Below are 21,222 nucleotides of genomic sequence, written 5' to 3'. Positions count from 1 at the left end.
CAGTGAAAAGTAACCGATCTTCAACAGGTTGTTGATTGATCGGAGGGGGGGCGGGGTGTGGGGATCGGAGGGGCGGGGATCGGAGGGGGGGCGGGGATCGGAGGGCGGGGGATCGGAGGGGCGGAGGGGGCGGGGCGCGGGGATCGGAGGGGGGCGGGGATCGGAGGGGGGCGGGGCGCGGGGGATCGGAGGGGCGCGGGGATCGGAGGGGGGCGGGGATTGGAGGGGCGGAGGGGGCGGGGCGCGGGGATCGGAGGGGGGCGGGGCGCGGGGATCGGAGGGGGGGGCGGGGATCGGAGGGGCGGAGGGGGCGGGGCGCGGGGATCGGAGGGGGCGGGGCGCGGGGATCGGAGGGGGGCGGGGATCGGAGGGGCGGAGGGGGCGGGGCGCGGGGATCGGAGGGGGCGGGGCGCGGGGATCGGAGGGGGCGGGGATCGGAGGGGCGGAGGGGGCGGGGCGCGGGGATCGGAGGGGGAGGGGCGGAGGGGGGCGAGGCGCGGGGATCGGAGGGGGGCGGGGCGCGGGGATCGGAGGGGCGGAGGGGGGCGGGGCGCGGGGATCGGAGGGGGGGCGGGGATCGGAGGGGCGCGGGGATCGGAGGGGGGCGGGGATTGGAGGGGCGGAGGGGGCGGGGCGCGGGGATCGGAGGGGGGCGGGGCGCGGGGATCGGAGGGGGGCGGGGCGCGGGGATCGGAGGGGGCGGGGCGCGGGGGATCGGAGGGGGCGGGGCGCGGGGATCGGAGGGGGCGGGGCGCGGGGATCGGAGGGGGCGGGGGCGCGGGGATTGTGCAGAGAAACCTCCAGTGATGAGGAACTCACTGGATAAACTCCCAGGGTTCGGGAGTTTCTGTTCATTTGTTTTTCATTGAAGGATCCGCCAGAGGGCGGTGGAGACCAGTTTACAGAAAACCTGCAAATCCTTTTAAAGATGTCGCCACCATTTGGCTCTGTCCCTCTCAATCTCCTCCACGGACTGTAGCCTTCTGCTCCCTCACCGGGGACCATTCCCTGTATGAGCGGATGGTGACTGTTGCAAAGATATTCTGGATTAAACCACAGAAATTGCAACACAGAAACAGGCCATTCGGCCCATCCGGTCCGTGTCGGTGTTTACCCTCCACACGAGCAAATAATCCTATCCACATTAACCCTGTTCCTGTATCTCTTCCATCCCTTTCCCCTCACCCACCTATCCCAATCTAATCTTCAATATTGACAGTTTCTGACCCTGGAAGTGAATTCCACAGCCCCACAACTCTCTGTGTGAAGAAGCCACTGACCATCCTGCCGTGTGTCTCTGGGCCGCGATTATATCCATGGGCTACGCTTGCTCCTTACGACACGCTTAAGGTGCAGGTCAATCATGCACTCTCCCAGGATTTATTTACTTTCTTCAGAGAGGTGAGTGAATGCAGGGAAACACCCATCGAATTAAGGCTTTAACAAACCTGTCGCTTTTTGATAGGCCAATCCCACCTAACCACCTACTCTCCAAATCCCTCAATCCCACCTACCCACTGTGGATACTGTGGATGTCCAAAGGGACCTAGGGGTTCAGGCACATAGATCATTGAAGTGTCATGAACAGGTGCAGAAAATAATAAGGCAAATGGAATGCTGGCCTTTATATCGAGAGGACTGGAGTACAAGGGGGCAGAAGTTATGCTGCAGCTATACAAAACCCTGGTTAGACCGCACCTGGAGTACTGTGAGCAGTTCTGGGCACCGCACCTTCGGAAGGACATATTGGCCTTGGAGGGAGTGCAGCGTAGGTTTACTAGAATGATACCCGGACTTCAAGGGTTAAGTTACGAGGAGAGATTACACAAATTGGGGTTGTATTCTCTGGAGTTTAGAAGGTTAAGGGGTGATCTGATCGAAGTTTATAAGATATTAAGGGGAACGGATAGGGTGGATAGAGAGAAACTATTTCCGCTGGTTGGGGATTCTAGGAGTAGGGGGCACAGTCTAAAAATTAGAGCCAGACCTTTCAGGAGTGAGATTAGAAAACATTTCTACACACAAAGGGTGGTAGAAGTTTGGAACTCTCTTCCTCAAACAGCAATTAATACTCGCTCAATTGCTAAATTTAAATCTGAGATAGATAGGTATTAAGGGATATGGGCCAAAGGCAGGTATATGGAGTTAGATCACAGATCAGCCATGATCTTATCAAATGGCGGAGCAGGCACGAGGGGCTGAATGGCCTACTCCTGTTCCTATGTTCCATATCCCTCACTCCCACCTCATCCAGTTCATCCATGGAGTTTGAATCTCCCATCAGATCTACACCAGAGGGAACGTTAACTTCTGCTCAGGCTGATATATCATTTCCTGAGAAATTGACCTTGCTTTTATTGGAATTGGCTGTAAATCTTCGGAGCTAATTGAATGTGTTCTGACTCCTCATCGTTTTACTGCAGTGCAGAGTAACGGCAACAGAGTCCGGGATAATCAGCTCCACGTAAATCAACGCGGCCTCAGCAAAAACCCAAAGGCGGTACTGAAAGGCACCGTGCGTCTCTCAGCTGGGGGTCCTATTGATGTAAGGGGCTCCCTGAGGGGCAGTGTGGGTACAGTTAGATGGCAGGAAGACGTTCAGTGAAACAGTGCCAGGGGCTGCCAGTGGGGTCGCCAACTCTGGTTGGACGCATTCCTGGAGGTTTCATCACATGACCTCCTGTGTCACACTGCCCCCACCCCCAAATTCCCCCATTGGTTGCCCGACACGTCCATCCTCACACTGCCCGCCCCCACACTCCTCCCATTGGTTGCCCGACACGTCCATCCTCACACTGCCCGCCCCCACACTCCTCCCATTGGTTGCCTGACATGTCCATCCTCACACTGCCCGCCCCCACACTCCTCCCATTGGTTGCCTGACACGTCCATCCTCACACTGCCCGCCCACACACTCCTCCCATTGGTTGCCTGACACGTCCATCCTCACACTGCCCGCCCCCACACTCCCCCCATTGGTTGCCCGACACGTCCATCCACACGCTGCCCCGCCCCCACAGCCAGTCAAACAGCATGTTTCCATCGCTGATATTTTACAACTAATGAGCGAAAGTGTTCAAAGAAAATGGAAAACACCACGATTGTTTTTATTGCCCGTGCCTGTGATTTCTCTCCCGGGTTTACTCGCAGTAGTGTCCTGGAGGTTAGTCTTTAATTCCCGGAGACTCCAGGCCAATCTTGGAGGGTTGGCAACCCCTATCTGGGGATTGTGGTTTTAACCAGTCCCAAAGGGCCCAGGTCACCGATCGTTGGGAGATGGAACCTTCCCCACTCGTTCATCCTCACTCAGTCCAGCTCTCACTTTGGGATCGATAGTTTAAAACCATCCCTCGATCCAGTGAGTCCTTTCCTTTAATGCAGGCTCCTCCTCACATTCTGTGGCCGTTTTGTCTGTCAGTCTGTCAGTCTGTTTCGAGGCAATGCTGCCTGGGAAAGGTGTTGCTGTAGTGATGCTCGGCACGTTGAGTGCGGCCTATAACCTCAGCGGGCCCACACGGCCGTGTCCTGTAACCGTACCGCTCCAGACCGCAGACACTGCCTGTCGCCATGGGTTTCCCTTGTCACCCGCGGTCCCCTCTCCACGGGCTCGCTACCAGACTTCACCGTGTGAAGATTGATCCCATCGCAGTCCGTGCCGGGAATGGAGTCTCCCAAAAAACAGGGTCCAGCATCCCCGCTGCCTCGGGGGGGAGAGTATCTGTTACTGGGCGGGGGGGGGAGAGTATCTGTTACTGGGCGGGGGGGAGAGTATCTGTTACTGGGCGGAGGGGAGAGTATCTGTTACTGGGCGGGGGGGAGAGTATCTGTTACTGGGCAGGGAGGAGAGTATCTGTTACTGGGCGGAGGGGAGAGTATCTGTTACTGGGCGGGGGGGAGAGTATCTGTTACTGGGCGGGGGGGGAGAGTATCTGTTACTGGGCGGGGAGGGAGAGTATCTGTTACTGGGCGGGGGGGAGAGTATCTGTTACTGGGCGGGGGGGAGAGTATCTGTTACTGGGCGGGGGGGAGAGTATCTGTTACTGGGCGGGGGGGGAGCGTATCTGTTACTGGGCGGGGGGGAGAGTATCTGTTACTGGGCGGGGGGGGGGAGAGTATCTGTTACTGGGCGGGGGGGAGAGTATCTGTTACTGGGCGGAGGGGAGAGTATCTGTTACTGGGCGGGGAGGAGAGTATCTGTTACTGGGCGGGGAGGAGAGTATCTGTTACTGGGGGGGGAGAGTATCTGTTACTGGGCGGGGAGGAGAGTATCTGTTACTGGGCAGGGGGGGAGAGTATCTGTTACTGGGCGGGGGGGAGAGTATCTGTTACTGGGCGGGGAGGAGAGTATCTGTTACTGGGCGGGGGGGAGAGTATCTGTTACTGGGGGGGGAGAGTATCTGTTACTGGGCGGGGGGGGAGAGTATCTGTTACTGGGCGGGGGGGAGAGTATCTGTTACTGGGCGGGGGGGAGAGTATCTGTTACTGGGCGGGGGGGAGAGTATCTGTTACTGGGCGGGGGGGAGAGTATCTGTTATTGTGGGGGGGGGAGAGTATCTGTTACTGGGCGGGGGGGAGAGTATCTGTTATTGTGGGGGGGGGAGAGAGTATCTGTTATTGTGGGGGGGGGGAGAGTATCTGTTATTGTGGGGGGGGGAGAGAGTATCTGTTATTGTGGGGGGGGGAGAGTATCTGTTATTGTGGGGGGGGGAGAGTATCTGTTATTGTGGGGGGGGGAGAGAGTATCTGTTACTGGGCGGGGGGGAGAGTATCTGTTACTAGGCGGGGGGGGAGAGTATCTGTTATTGTGGGGGGGGGGGAGAGTATCTGTTATTGTGGGGGGGGGAGAGAGTATCTGTTATTGTGGGGGGGGGAGAGTATCTGTTATTGTGGGGGGGGGGGAGAGTATCTGTTATTGTGGGGGGGGGAGAGTATCTGTTATTGTGGGGGGGGGAGAGTATCTGTTACTGGGCGGGGGGGAGAGTATCTGTTATTGTGGGGGGGGGGAGAGAGTATCTGTTACTGGGCGGGGGGGAGAGTATCTGTTATTGTGGGGGGGGGGAGAGAGTATCTGTTATTGTGGGGGGGGGAGAGTATCTGTTATTGTGGGGGGGGGGAGAGTATCTGTTATTGTGGGGGGGGGAGAGTATCTGTTACTGGGCGGGGGGGAGAGTATCTGTTATTGTGGGGGGGGGGAGAGTATCTGTTATTGTGGGGGGGGGAGAGAGTATCTGTTACTGGGCGGGGGGGAGAGTATCTGTTACTAGGCGGGGGGGAGAGAGTATCTGTTATTGTGGGGGGGGGAGAGTATCTGTTATTGTGGGGGGGGAGAGAGTATCTGTTACTGTGGGGGGGGGGAGAGTATCTGTTATTGTGGGGGGGGAGAGTATCTGTTATTGTGGGGGGGGGGAGAGTATCTGTTACTGGGCGGGGGGGAGAGTATCTGTTATTGTGGGGGGGGGAGAGTATCTGTTACTGGGGGGGGGAGAGTATCTGTTATTGTGGGGGGGGGAGAGTATCTGTTACTGGGGGGGGAGAGTATCTGTTACTGGGGGGGGAGAGTATCTGTTATTGTGGGGGGGGGGAGAGTATCTGTTATTGTGGGGGGGGGAGAGTATCTGTTATTGTGGGGGGGGGAGAGTATCTGTTATTGTGGGGGGGGGAGAGAGTATCTGTTACTGGGCGGGGGGGAGAGTATCTGTTACTAGGCGGGGGGGGAGAGTATCTGTTATTGTGGGGGGGGGGGAGAGTATCTGTTATTGTGGGGGGGGGAGAGAGTATCTGTTATTGTGGGGGGGGGAGAGTATCTGTTATTGTGGGGGGGGGGGAGAGTATCTGTTATTGTGGGGGGGGGAGAGTATCTGTTATTGTGGGGGGGGGAGAGTATCTGTTACTGGGCGGGGGGGAGAGTATCTGTTATTGTGGGGGGGGGGAGAGAGTATCTGTTACTGGGCGGGGGGGAGAGTATCTGTTATTGTGGGGGGGGGGAGAGAGTATCTGTTATTGTGGGGGGGGGAGAGTATCTGTTATTGTGGGGGGGGGAGAGTATCTGTTATTGTGGGGGGGGGAGAGAGTATCTGTTATTGTGGGGGGGGGAGAGTATCTGTTATTGTGGGGGGGGGAGAGTATCTGTTATTGTGGGGGGGGGAGAGAGTATCTGTTACTAGGCGGGGGGGAGAGAGTATCTGTTATTGTGGGGGGGGAGAGTATCTGTTATTGTGGGGGGGGGAGAGTATCTGTTATTGTGGGGGGGGGAGAGAGTATCTGTTATTGTGGGGGGGGGAGAGTATCTGTTATTGTGGGGGGGGGAGAGTATCTGTTATTGTGGGGGGGGGAGAGAGTATCTGTTACTGGGCGGGGGGGAGAGTATCTGTTACTGGGCGGGGGGGAGAGAGTATCTGTTATTGTGGGGGGGGAGAGAGTATCTGTTACTGTGGGGGGGGGGAGAGTATCTGTTATTGTGGGGGGGGAGAGAGTATCTGTTACTGTGGGGGGGGGGAGAGTATCTGTTATTGTGGGGGGGGAGAGTATCTGTTATTGTGGGGGGGGGGAGAGTATCTGTTACTGGGCGGGGGGGAGAGTATCTGTTATTGTGGGGGGGGGGAGAGTATCTGTTACTGGGGGGGGAGAGTATCTGTTATTGTGGGGGGGGGGAGAGTATCTGTTACTGGGGGGGGAGAGTATCTGTTATTGTGGGGGGGGGGAGAGTATCTGTTACTGGGGGGGGAGAGTATCTGTTACTGGGGGGGGAGAGTATCTGTTATTGTGGGGGGGGGAGAGTATCTGTTACTGGGCGGGGGGGAGAGTATCTGTTATTGTGGGGGGGGGGAGAGTATCTGTTACTGGGGGGGGAGAGTATCTGTTACTGGGGGGGGAGAGTATCTGTTATTGTGGGGGGGGAGAGAATATTTGTTATTGGGGCATAAGTATCTGTTACAGGGGAGAGAGTACTTGTTACTGAGGGGCGAGTGTACCTGTCACTGGGGGGGAGAGAGCGCCCGTCTCTGGGGGGGAGAGAGCGCCCGTCTCTGGGGGGGAGAGAGCGCCCGTCTCTGCGGGGGAGAGAGCGCCCGTCTCTGGGGGGGAGAGAGCGCCCGTCTCTGGGGGGGAGAGAGCGCCCGTCTCTGGGGGGGAGAGAGCGCCCGTCTCTGGCGGGGAGAGAGCGCCCGTCTCTGGGGGGGAGAGAGCGCCCGTCTCTGGGGGGGAGAGAGCGCCCGTCTCTGGGGGGGAGAGAGCGCCCGTCTCTGGCGGGGAGAGAGCGCCCGTCTCTGGGGGGGAGAGAGCGCCCGTCTCTGGCGGGGAGAGAGCGCCCGTCTCTGGGGGGGAGAGAGCGCCCGTCTCTGGGGGGGAGAGAGCGCCCGTCTCTGGGGGGGAGAGAGCGCCCGTCTCTGGGGGGGAGAGAGCGCCCGTCTCTGGGGGGGAGAGAGCGCCCGTCTCTGGGGGGGAGAGAGCGCCCGTCTCTGGGGGGGAGAGAGCGCCTGAGCCCAAGGAGCGGTCCTGTGTCTGTGGATTGTACTGGAGGTTGGGGAAGATCCCAGGACACCTCTCACCCAGCACCTGGTGCGGTGGGAGCTGCCTTTGTTTTTCTGGTGAAGCCCGGGCTGTGAGGGATTTTGATCTCTGAGGTGTGTATCTGGGTCTCTGGGCTGCAGAATAAAAAGCCCAGAGGAGAGAGTCTGGTCATCTCGGAGCTCATGGAGTGAGGGTCCTGAGTGAAGAGGAGCAAACAGTCTGACCCCATTACCCAGGGGTCGTGGGGTCAGGGTGTGAAGGTCGGTGTAACGGGAATATTAACACACTACAAGAGGTGTGGTGTCAGTATCCAGCTCCTGAGGGATGAACTCTGGGGGAGACTGCAGATTGTGTCAGCACAGCTCTGTGAGCAACAGGGAGCACTGAGGCATCTGGGATTTAACCCATGCACTGCTGAACGTGAGTCTCTGTGAAGCATGGCCTCTCCTTCACTCAGCTGTCAGGCAAAGGTTCAACAGCGTGTTCGATAAGCAGCCACACAGTCAGTTACAGCCGTGTGCTCACTGTTACAATGCAGGAAATGCAGCAGCTAATTTCCGCACAGCAAGATCCCACAAATAGCAATGTGATAATGACCAGATAATGTGTTTTTAGGTGTTGGTTGAGGGGTAAATATTGGCCCGGACACCGGGGAGAACTCCCCTGCTCTTCTTCAAATAGTGCCCGGGGATCTTTTACATCCACCTGTGAGGGCAGATGGGGCCTCAGTTTAATGTCTCATCCCAGTGACGGAACCTCCGACAGTGCGGCACTCCCTCAGTACCGACCCTCCGACAGTGCGGCGCTCCCTCAGTACTGACCCTCCGACAGTGCAGCACTCCCTCAGTACTGACCCTCCGACAGTGCAGCACTCCCTCAGTACTGACCCTCCGACAGTGCAGCACTCCCTCAGTACTGACCCTCCGACAGTGCAGCACTCCCTCAGTACTGACCCTCCGACAGTGCGGCGCTCCCTCAGTACTGACCCTCCGACAGTGCAGCACTCCCTCAGTACTGACCCTCCGACAGTGCGGCACTCCCTCAGTACTGACCCTCCGACAGTGCGGCACTCCCTCAGTACTGACCCTCCGACAGTGCAGCACTCCCTCAGTACTGCCCCTCCGACAGTGCAGCACTCCCTCAGTACTGACCCTCTCACAGTGCGGCACTCCCTCAGTACTGACCCTCCGACAGTGCGGCACTCCCTCAGTACTGACCCTCCGACAGTGCGGCACTCCCTCAGTACTGACCCTCCGACAGTGCGGCACTCCCTCAGTACTGACCCTCCGACAGTGCAGCGCTCCCTCAGTACTGACCCTCCGACAGTGCAGCGCTCCCTCAGTACTGACCCTCCGACAGTGCAGCACTCCCTCAGTACTGACCCTCCGACAGTGCAGCACTCCCTCAGTACTGACCCTCCGACAGTGCAGCACTCCCTCAGTACTGACCCTCCGACAGTGCAGCACTCCCTCAGTACTGACCCTCCGACAGTGCGGCGCTCCCTCAGTACTGACCCTCCGACAGTGCAGCACTCCCTCAGTACTGACCCTCCGACAGTGCGGCACTCCCTCAGTACTGACCCTCCGACAGTGCGGCACTCCCTCAGTACTGACCCTCCGACAGTGCAGCACTCCCTCAGTACTGCCCCTCCGACAGTGCAGCACTCCCTCAGTACTGACCCTCTCACAGTGCGGCACTCCCTCAGTACTGACCCTCCGACAGTGCGGCACTCCCTCAGTACTGACCCTCCGACAGTGCGGCACTCCCTCAGTACTGACCCTCCGACAGTGCGGCACTCCCTCAGTACTGACCCTCCGACAGTGCAGCGCTCCCTCAGTACTGACCCTCCGACAGTGCAGCACTCCCTCAGCACTGGCCCTCCAACAGTGCAGCGCTCCCTCAGCACTGGCGTGTCAGCCTGGATTTTGTGCTCAAGTCTCTGGAGTGGGAGTTGAACCCATGACCTCCTGACTCAGAGGCGAGAGAGCTGCCCACTGAGCTGACACCTGGGAAGGTCGGTGAGGATGGGGGTGAGGGAGTGGGTGAGGACGGGGTGAGAGGGGTGAGGGGAGTGAGGGGAGTGAGGGGGGGCTTTCTCTGTCCCTCACTGTCAGGGCGCCTGGTGTGGTTTTAATGTAACTGTTAATCGATGTTTTCGAGCAGGATCCTGAGCACAGGCCCCGATCTGACAGACAGCATCGACACCCACACACTCACTGGTTAGCAACAGGCCCTGGTTACTATGGTTACCAAATGACTGCAGATGCCGGTGCTGAAATGCAGAATTAGATTTAATGTAAGTTCTGCTCACAGACCCGGCCCAATGACAATCGGTCCCCACCATGAAATATTCATGAATTGCAGTCAAGTGCAGAATGAACGATCCAATCCAGGGATAGTGCCGGATTAACACAGCAACAGATGCCATGGAAATCCACCGTCTCCCCGTCTCCCCAACCCCACCCACCCACCGTCTCCCCGTCTCCCCAACCCCACCCACCCACCGTCTCCCCGTCTCCCCAACCCCACCCACCCACCGTCTCCCCGTCTCCCCGTCTCCCCAACCCCACCCACCCACCGTCTCCCCGTCTCCCCAACCCCACCCACCCACCCACCGTCTCCCCGTCTCCCCAACCCCACCCACCCACCCACCCACCGTCTCCCCGTCTCCCCAACCCCACCCACCCACCCACCGTCTCCCCGTCTCCCCAACCCCACCCACCCACCCATCCACCGTCTCCCCGTCTCCCCAACCCCACCCACCCACCGTCTCCCCATCTCCCCACACCCACCCACCCACCGTCTCCCCGTCTCCCCACACCCACCCACCCACCGTCTCCCCGTCTCCCCAACCCCACCCACCCACCGTCTCCCCGTCTCCCCAACCACACACACCCACCGTCTCCCCGTCTCCCCAACCCCACCCACCGTCTCCCCAACCCCACCCACCCACCGTCTCCCCGTCTCCCCAACCCCACCCACCCACCGTCTCCCCGTCTCCCCAACTCCACCCACCGTCTCCCCACACCCACCCACCCACCGTCTCCCCGTCTCCCCACACCCACCCGCCCACCGTCTCCCCGTCTCCCCAACCCCACCCACCCACCGTCTCCCCGTCTCCCCACACCCACCCGCCCACCGTCTCCCCAACCCCACCCACCCACCGTCTCCCCGTCTCCCCAACCCCACCCACCCACCATCTCACTGTATCCTTTAACCCCATCTTCTCATCATATCATAGGCACATAGGAACAGGAGGAGGCCATTCAGCCCCTCGAGCCTGTCCCACCAATCAATTAGATCATGGCTGATCTGTATCTTACCTCCATTTACCCGCCTTGGTTCTGTAACCTTTAACCCCCTCGCCTCACAAAAGTCTATCAATCTCAGTTTTGAAATTTTCAATTGACCCCCGGCCCCAACAGCTTTTTGGGGGAGAGAGTTCCAGATTCCCACTCCCCTTTGTGTGAAGTGATTGCTGGCACGGAGCAATGTCGACTGGGCCAGTCCCGAGCCCCGGGAATCTCTTCATTCACTGAGTGTCGATCTCATTCGATCCTTCACACCCATCTCAGCGGGCAGGCGGGGCCTCAGTTTAACATCACATCGGAAAGACGGCACCTCCGACAGTGCGGCGCTCCCTCAGTGCTGACCCTCCGACAGTGCGGCGCTCCCTCAGTGCTGACCCTCCAACAGTGCGGCGCTCCCTCAGTACTGACCCTCCGACAGTGCGGCGCTCCCTCAGTACTGACCGTCCGACAGTGCGGCACTCCCTCAGTACTGACCCTCCGACAGTGCGGCGCTCCCTCAGTACTGACCGTCCGACAGTGCGGCACCCCTCAGTACTGACCCTCCGACAGTGCGGCGCTCCCTCAGTACTGACCCGCTGACAGTGCAGCACTCCCTCAGGACTGACCCTCTGACAGTGCGGCACTCCCTCAGGACTGACCCTCCGACAGTGCGGCGGTCCCTCAGTACTGACCCTCCGACAGTGCAGCGCTCCCTCAGTACTGACCCTCCGACAGTGCAGCGCTCCCTCAGTACTGACCCTCCGACAGTGCAGCACTCCCTCAGTACTGACCCTCCGACAGTGCAGCGCTCCCTCAGGACTGTCCCTCCGACAGTGCAGCGCTCCCTCAGTACTGACCCTCCGACAGTGCAGCGCTCCCTCAGTACTGACCCTCCGACAGTGCAGCGCTCCCTCAGTACTGACCCTCCGATCCTCTGACAGTGCAGCGCTCCCTCAGTACTGACCCTCCGACAGTGCAGCGCTCCCTCAGTACTGACCCTCCGACAGTGCAGCACTCCCTCAGTACTGACCCTCCAACAGTGCGGCGCTCCCTCAGTACTGACCCTCCAACAGTGCAGCGCTCCCTCAGTACTGACCCTCCGACAGTGCAGCGCTCCCTCAGTACTGACCCTCCGACAGTGCAGCGCTCCCTCAGTACTGACCCTCCGACAGTGCGGCACTCCCTCAGTACTGACCCTCCGACAGTGCGGCGCTCCCTCAGTACTGACCCTCCGACAGTGCGGCACTCCCTCAGTACTGACCCTCCGACAGTGCGGCACTCCCTCAGTACTGACCCTCCGACAGTGCAGCGCTCCCTCAGTACTGACCCTCCGACAGTGCAGCACTCCCTCAGTACTGACCCTCCGACAGTGCAGCGCTCCCTCAGTACTGACCCTCCGACAGTGCAGCGCTCCCTCAGTACTGACCCTCCGACAGTGCAGCACTCGCTCAGTACTGACCCTCCGACAGTGCAGCGCTCCCTCAGGACTGTCCCTCCGACAGTGCAGCGCTCCCTCAGTACTGACCCTCCGACAGTGCAGCGCTCCCTCAGTACTGACCCTCCGACAGTGCAGCGCTCCCTCAGTACTGACCCTCCGATCCTCTGACAGTGCAGCGCTCCCTCAGTACTGACTCTCCGACAGTGCAGCGCTCCCTCAGTACTGACCCTCCGACAGTGCAGCACTCCCTCAGTACTGACCCTCCAACAGTGCGGCGCTCCCTCAGTACTGACCCTCCAACAGTGCAGCGCTCCCTCAGTACTGACCCTCCGACAGTGCAGCGCTGCCTCAGTACTGACCCTCCGACAGTGCAGCGCTCCCTCAGTACTGACCCTCCGACAGTGCAGCGCTCTCTCAGTACTGACCCGCTGACAGTGCAGCACTCCCTCAGTACTGACCCTCCGACAGTGCGGCACTCCCTCAGTACTGACCCTCCAACAGTGCGGCGCTCCCTCAGTACTGACCCTCCGACAGTGCGGCGCTCCCTCAGTACTGACCGTCCGACAGTGCGGCACTCCCTCAGTACTGACCCTCCGACAGTGCGGCGCTCCCTCAGTACTGACCGTCCGACAGTGCAGCGCTTCCTCAGTACTGACCCTCCGACAGTGCGGCGCTCCCTCAGTACTGACCCGCTGACAGTGCAGCACTCCCTCAGGACTGACCCTCTGACAGTGCGGCACTCCCTCAGGACTGACCCTCCGACAGTGCGGCGGTCCCTCAGTACTGACCCTCCGACAGTGCAGCGCTCCCTCAGTACTGACCCTCCGACAGTGCAGCGCTCCCTCAGTACTGACCCTCCGACAGTGCAGCACTCCCTCAGTACTGACCCTCCGACAGTGCAGCGCTCCCTCAGGACTGTCCCTCCGACAGTGCGGCGCTCCCTCAGTACTGACCGTCCGACAGTGCGGCACTCCCTCAGTACTGACCCTCCGACAGTGCGGCGCTCCCTCAGTACTGACCGTCCGACAGTGCGGCACCCCTCAGTACTGACCCTCCGACAGTGCGGCACTCCCTCAGTACTGACCCTCCGACAGTGCGGCGCTCCCTCAGTACTGACCGTCCGACAGTGCGGCACCCCTCAGTACTGACCCTCCGACAGTGCGGCGCTCCCTCAGTACTGACCCGCTGACAGTGCAGCACTCCCTCAGGACTGACCCTCTGACAGTGCGGCACTCCCTCAGGACTGACCCTCCGACAGTGCGGCGGTCCCTCAGTACTGACCCTCCGACAGTGCAGCGCTCCTTCAGTACTGACCCTCCGACAGTGCAGCGCTCCCTCAGTACTGACCCTCCGACAGTGCAGCACTCCCTCAGTACTGACCCTCCGACAGTGCAGCGCTCCCTCAGGACTGTCCCTCCGACAGTGCAGCGCTCCCTCAGTACTGACCCTCCGACAGTGCAGCGCTCCCTCAGTACTGACCCTCCGACAGTGCAGCGCTCCCTCAGTACTGACCCTCCGATCCTCTGACAGTGCAGCGCTCCCTCAGTACTGACCCTCCGACAGTGCAGCGCTCCCTCAGTACTGACCCTCCGACAGTGCAGCACTCCCTCAGTACTGACCCTCCAACAGTGCGGCGCTCCCTCAGTACTGACCCTCCAACAGTGCAGCGCTCCCTCAGTACTGACCCTCCGACAGTGCAGCGCTCCCTCAGTACTGACCCTCCGACAGTGCAGCGCTCCCTCAGTACTGACCCTCCGACAGTGCGGCACTCCCTCAGTACTGACCCTCCGACAGTGCGGCGCTCCCTCAGTACTGACCCTCCGACAGTGCGGCACTCCCTCAGTACTGACCCTCCGACAGTGCAGCACTCCCTCAGTACTGACCCTCCGACAGTGCAGCGCTCCCTCAGTACTGACCCTCCGACAGTGCAGCACTCCCTCAGTACTGACCCTCCGACAGTGCAGCGCTCCCTCAGTACTGACCCTCCGACAGTGCAGCGCTCCCTCAGTACTGACCCTCCGACAGTGCAGCACTCGCTCAGTACTGACCCTCCGACAGTGCAGCGCTCCCTCAGGACTGTCCCTCCGACAGTGCAGCGCTCCCTCAGTACTGACCCTCCGACAGTGCAGCGCTCCCTCAGTACTGACCCTCCGACAGTGCAGCGCTCCCTCAGTACTGACCCTCCGATCCTCTGACAGTGCAGCGCTCCCTCAGTACTGACTCTCCGACAGTGCAGCGCTCCCTCAGTACTGACCCTCCGACAGTGCAGCACTCCCTCAGTACTGACCCTCCAACAGTGCGGCGCTCCCTCAGTACTGACCCTCCAACAGTGCAGCGCTCCCTCAGTACTGACCCTCCGACAGTGCAGCGCTGCCTCAGTACTGACCCTCCGACAGTGCAGCGCTCCCTCAGTACTGACCCTCCGACAGTGCAGCGCTCTCTCAGTACTGACCCGCTGACAGTGCAGCACTCCCTCAGTACTGACCCTCCGACAGTGCGGCACTCCCTCAGTACTGACCCTCCGACAGTGCGGCGCTCCCTCAGTACTGACCCTCCGACAGTGCGGCACTCCCTCAGTACTGACCCTCCGACAGTGCGGCACTCCCTCAGTACTGACCCTCCGACAGTGCGGCACTCCCTCAGTACTGACCCTCCGACAGTGCGGCGCTTCCTCAGTACTGACCCTCCGACAGTGCAGCGCTCCCTCAGTACTGACCCTCCGACAGTGCAGCGCTCCCTCAGTACTGACCCTCCGACAGTGCAGCGCTCCCTCAGTACTGACCCTCCGACAGTGCAGCGCTCCCTCAGTACTGACCCTCCGACAGTGCAGTACTCCCTCAGTACTGACCCTCCAACAGTGCAGCGCTCCCTCAGTACCGACCCTCCGACAGTGCAGCGCTCCCTCAGTACTGACCCTCCGACAGTGCAGCGCTCCCTCAGTACTGACCCTCCGACAGTGCAGCGCTCCCTCAGTACTGACCCTCCAACAGTGCAGCGCTCCCTCAGTACTGACCCTCCGACAGTGCAGCGCTCCCTCAATTTCTGACATACAAGCGCAGAGAATAATTCTAAATGTATTTTTCCTGTCAAATTCCATTATACACCAATCACTTACTGTGAATTGCCACTAATTTATTAATAGTTTGTTTCCAAGGCAACCCTGCATGTGCTGATTGAAGCAGAGGCTCCGTTGAGTGCAATGTATCTCACTGATACAGTAACCTGATACTGATTGTGCCTGAAGCATTCGTGTCCAGAGACCTAAGGAACAGTCTCCTGCCCGAGGGGCAGGTGGAGTGAATCGACCTCCAACTCCCACTCAAAGCCACTTTTGAGCCAGTACTTTTGTTCAGTCTGTCGATATCTCTACAACAATCAGTCACATGCATGGAGCAGACTCCCAGCGAACAGACCAGTGTCATTTAATCTCTGTAAATGGATTGTGTGGACAGTCTGGTTAGGAGCAGGACTGAGGATTAGAGATCAGTACAGACGGAGAGGATGGAGAGGATGGAGAGGACGGATGGGATGGGATGGGATGGGTTGGGATGGGTTGGGATGGGATGGGATGGGTTGGGATGGGATGGGATGGGATGGGATGAGATGAGATGAGATGGGATGGGATGAGATGGGATGGGATGAGATGAGATGGGATGAGATAAGATGGGATGGGATGAGATGGGATGGGATGAGATGAGATGTGTGGTGGGGTGGGATGGGATGGGATGAGGTGGGATGAGATGAGATGAGATGTGTGGTGGAGTGGGATGAGATGAGATGGGATGAGATAAGATGGGATGGGATGAGATGGGATGGGATGAGATGAGATGTGTGGTGGGGTGGGATGGGATGGGATGTGTGATGGAGTGGGATGGGATGAGATGGGATGGGATGAGGTGGGATGGGATGGGATGAGATGAGATGTGTGGTGGGGTGGGATGGGATGGGATGAGGTGGGATGAGATGGGATGGGATGGGATGAGATGTGTGATGGGGTGGGAATGGATGGGATGTGGGATGGGATGGGATGAGGTGGGATGGGATGGGATGAGATGGGATAGGATGGGATGAGATGTGTGGTGGGGTGGGATGGGATGGGATGGGATGAGGTGGGATGAGATGGGATGAGATGTGTGATGGGGTGGGATGGGATGGGATGGGATGTGGGATGGGATGGGATGAGGTGGGATGGGATGGGATGAGATGTGTGATGGGGTGAGATGGGATGGGATGAGATGGGATGGGATGGGATGAGGTGGGATGCGGTGGGATGGGATGAGATGGGATGGGATGAGATGGGGTGGGGTGGGATGGGATGGGATGTGGGATGAGATGTGTGATGAGATGGGATGGGATGAGATATGGGATGGGATGGGATGGGATGAGATGTGTGATGGGGTGGGATGATGTGTAGGATGGGATACTCCTGGGACCCCAGTTATGGGAAGGTACTGCCCAGGGTGTGTACTTTGGATGGGGAGGTTTGGGAGAGATTCCTGTACCTGCAGACAGCAAAGCCAGAGCACGAATCATAACTCGGTGCAGCGTGATGTGAGCCAGAAATCGCCAGGGATCAATAAACATCATCTCAGATTATCCGCAGTTTAACATCAGTGGTGGCACAGGGTGAGCATGGGGAGTGGGAGGTATGGGTGAGAATTGGCAGTGCCAGATCCCTGCCAATTGGCTGCCCGGGTACAGAATGTCCACAAGATGGTCCCACCAACAAACGGCTGTGTTAACTTTAATCCAACCAGTTGTATAAGTGTCGACTCAGGACAGCAGGTTTCACTCCAGAACTACACTTGTGATCCCCAATCCCTGCTGAGAACCCAGAAAGTGTAAATCAGAGAATCATACAGAACAGACAGAGGCCATTTGGCCCATCACTAGCTCATTTACTGGACCATCATTTACCCCCCAGACTCTGTGTGAGGATGGAGGAGATTTACCTCAAGTGATGCGAGGAACAGGAGGAGGCCCTTCAGTGGAGACTCTGTGATTGAGTTGTGTTGCAGGCTTCCAGCAGAGTGACAGCCCCACCCTGCCACAGCTATGGCACTGCCAGTGGCCTAGGAGGGCACCACTGCCCCCAATTTCTACACGTTACATCTCTTCCAGGTGCCCACAGGGAACATTACTCACCTCAGCTGCGTCAGCCCTGGCTCAGTGGGCAGCACTCTCGCCTCTGAGTCAGAAGGTCGTGGGTTCAAGTCCCACTCCAGAGACTTGAGCACATAATCCAAGTGCAGTATTGTACTGGGGGAGTGCTGCGCTGTCAGGTGCTATCTTTGAGACGGGACATTAACCCGAGGTCTTGTCTGCCCTCTCAGGGGGAGGTAAAAGATCTCATGCTGCTATTTCAAAGAAGAGCAGGGGAGGTCTCCTGGGGCCAATATTTATCCCTCAACTAGCATCACTGAAACAGATTATCTGGTCATTATCTCATTGTTGTTTGTGGGATCTTGCTGTGCATAAATTGGCTGCCGGGTTTCCTACATTCCAACAATGGCCACACTTCAAAAGTAGTCCATTGGCTGGACAAGGTCAGGGGTTCCACGGGAGTGTCCAGATCACATTACAAAGCACGATGGGCAACGGGCGTTGTGTGACCCGGAGACCCTGGTGTGCGATGCTCGGCACAGAAAGAGAAAAAACAAAGACTTACATTCATTTATCACAGTGCTGTTTGTGGGATCTTGCTGTGTGCAAAATGGCTGCCGCGTTTCCCACATTCCAACAGTGACTACACTTCAAAAGTACTTCATTAGCTGTAAAGCGCTTTGGGACGTGCTGAGGTTGTGAAAAACGCTGTAGAAATACAAATCTTTCTTTCTTTCCTCTGGCAGTCTGCCATCTATAGTTGTTAAATCCACTAAATCTCCCACCTGCCCTACAGAATGAGTCGAACCCTACACCATATTGGCCAGTGCTGAATCTCAACTCTCATTTATCCCCTGCCTTCCCTCAGAGCCATTAACACAAGACAATAGGAAGACTGCTTCCTGCTTAAGTGCTATCAAATATTAATTCTTCACTTTCCTTCCTCACCACAAGAAGTGTTTGATGCAAATCCATCGAATCTCTTCCACTGAGCACAAACACTGTCATGGGCTGGTGGATCTGGGATGTCCCATGTGGAAGGCCCTGATTTATGGGAATTTCCCTTCACTGGCAGTGCCTGTCACCTTCCTCAGCCTGTCAAAAAAGGGTATTGCTTCAATTGGTCACTCCTTCTACAGATTAAGGACAACATAGTAACACCCAGTTGTAAAAGTACCCTTGCTGAAAATGGGTTCAGAGTCCAGGTGGGTGTAAAAATCCCAGGGCACTATTTGAAGAAGAGCAGGGTGTTCTCCCTGGTATCCTTGGGCCAATATTCATCCCTCAACCAACAGATGATCTGGTCATTATCACATTGCTGTTTGTGGGATCTTGCTGTGCACAAATTGGTGGTCGTGTTTCGTACATTACAACAGTGACTACACTTCAAAAAGTACCTCATTGGCTGTGAAACACTTTGGGACATCCCAAGGTTGTGAAAGGTGCTGAAAAATGCAAGTCTTCCCCCCTCCCTTCCTTCCCCTCCTCCTTTCCTTCACTCCCTATGTCCCTCTCCACTCCCTCCCTTCCCTCCTTTCCCTTCCTCCCTTCCTTCCCCCTCCTCCTTTCCTTCACTCCCTATGTCCCTCCCCCCTCCCTCCCTTCCCTCCCTTCCCTCCTTTCCCTCCCTCCCTTCCTTCCCCCTCCTCCTTTCCTTCACTCCCTATGTCCCTCCCCACTCCCTCCCTTCCCTCCTTTCCCTTCCTCCCTTCCTTCCCCCTCCTCCTTTCCTTCACTCCCTATGTCCCTCCCCCCTCCCTCCCTTCCCTCCCTTCCCTCCTTTCCCTCCCTCCCTTCCTTCCCCCTCCTCCTTTCCTTCACTCCCTATGTCCCTCCCCCTCCCTCCCTTCCCTCCCTCCCTTCCTCCCTCCCTCCCTTCCCTCCTTTCCCCCCCTCCCTCCCTTCCCCCTCCTCCTTTCCTTCACTCCCTATGTTCCCCCCCCCCTCCCCCCTCCCTCCCTTCCCTCCTTTCCCTCCCTTCCTCCCTCTCCACTCCCTCCCTTCCCTCCTTCTTTCCCACAATCTTAATATTAGAGCCAGGTCATTCAGGAGTGAAATCAGGAAGTACTTTTTCACACAGAGGTTAATAGAAATCTGGAACTCTCTCCAAAAAGCTGTGGATCGTGGGGGTGAATTGAAATTTTCATGACTGAGATGGATAGATTTTTATTGGGTCAGGGTATCGAGGGATGTGGAGCAAAGGTGGGGAAATGGAGTTAAGATAGAGATCAACCACGAGCTGACAGAATGGCAGAACAGTCCTGAGGGGCTGAATGGCCAGCTCCAGTTCCTATGTTCTTTCTTTCATGGCTGACCTGGACCCCAACTCCATTTACCTGCCTTAAACCCAGATCCCAGCAGCTTCAGTTAGCACAGGACCTGTGTCCCACTGCATTTTACTTCTAAGAAACAGAGATGTGTAATGGTGAAAGAGGGCTGAAGGTCTTTCTGATGCTCTCAGTCTGCCTGCTGCTTCTCCTGAGCCCTGGACTGACGGCCGTTCCATCCTGTGAGGGTTCGGGCCGGTTTTTGGCGGGTGGAATGGATTGGGAGCAGGTTCACAGCTGACATATAATGTGGCATCTGATTGGTCCCTCTGAATCACATGATGAAAAAGACAGCGGCCAATCGCAGCTGAGATCGACTGGTTGTGCGGACAGGGTGGCGATGGCTGGCCGTGGAGAAAGGGACAGGCAGACAGTGGAGCCCAGCGTTTGTGTGGTTTACAATGGATGATAAGTAGCCGAGAGTGGGCCTGAGGCTGAGATTCGACTGGGAGGAGGGAGGGAGGGGGATTTTGAGCCTCCCACGCCTCGTCAGTCCAATGGTTGCTGGCCTGCCCTCAGTGCCAGTCTGCCTGGACTGCCAGCTGACAGCACCGTTTGTAATAACTGTCGGTCAAAAGCCTAGCATGGCAGATTACAGGGCAGGTGTTTGTGTGTGTGTCGCCCTTCCAGGTGTGCTGTCACTGAAACTCCCTGCGCCCTCCCTTCAAAACATTTCAGGGAGCAAAGAGACCAGTTACCATGGTAATGCTGCCTTGCGTTTTGTCATCCTTTTACATTTCCCTCTGACACCCCCACACACACTGTGACAATAGCGGTGAGAGAGCTGACAGATCCACAGACCGTATTCCCAGTGTGTCTCAGGAGGAGGCTGAGAGAGGTCCCAGCGCCTGGCTGCTGTTTATTTGAAGCCCAGGACATTAAATAATCGATGACTGGCGCCTGTGCACTCTGAGAGTCCTTATCCTGACAGATTTATTGGGTTGGTCGATGACAGCTCCACCACTAATCTGTCTCACAATATAAAAAAACTCCAAGTTTAACGAGTCAAATGACAGCCTGAAACAAAATCAATCTGTGATCATCTACACAGTCTGGTGATCGCCGGGGGAGGGGGAGGTGTTGGGGGGGGGAATTGACCCTTATCCTGAAGTTAAGTAGGCAACATGTGACTGGGGCAGAACATTCCCTGTACTGTGACACTGTCCCTTTAATCAGTCCCTGTACTGTGACACTGCCCCTTTAAACATTCCCTGTACTGTGACACTGTCCCTTTAATCATTCCCTGTACTGTGACACTGTCCCTTTAAACATTCCCTGTACTGTGACACTGTCCCTTTAAACATTCCCTGTACTGTGACACTGTCCCTTTAAACATTCCCTGTACTGTGATACTGTCCCTTTAAACATTCCCTGTACTGTGACACTGCCCCTTTAAACATTCCCTGTACTGTGACACTGTCCCTTTAATCATTCCCTGTACTGTGACACTGCCCCTTTAAACATTCCCTGTACTGTGACTCTGTCCCTTTAAACATTCCCTGTACTGTGACACTGTCCCTTTAAACATTCTTTGTACTGTGACACTGTCCCTTTA

General features: G+C 57.6%; 1 long non-coding RNA gene across 1 annotated transcript in view; it reads left to right on the top strand.

Moving 5' to 3' along the window:
- Nucleotides 1-938: 938 nt before the first annotated feature.
- LOC137309859 (uncharacterized) overlaps nucleotides 939-21,222 on the top strand; it is a 44,437-nt gene continuing 24,153 nt past the window's right edge. Inside the window, exon 1 of the long non-coding RNA XR_010960012.1 lies at nucleotides 939-1,401. This is a non-coding gene — a long non-coding RNA (uncharacterized lncRNA). The remainder of the gene's footprint in view (nucleotides 1,402-21,222) is intronic.

This window comes from Heptranchias perlo, unplaced genomic scaffold (genome assembly GCF_035084215.1).
Source record: "Heptranchias perlo isolate sHepPer1 unplaced genomic scaffold, sHepPer1.hap1 HAP1_SCAFFOLD_185, whole genome shotgun sequence".
Taxonomy (NCBI): Eukaryota; Metazoa; Chordata; class Chondrichthyes; order Hexanchiformes; family Hexanchidae; genus Heptranchias; species Heptranchias perlo.
Note: the sequence above shows the minus strand (reverse complement) of the source record. Positions and strands in the feature narration are given on the sequence as shown.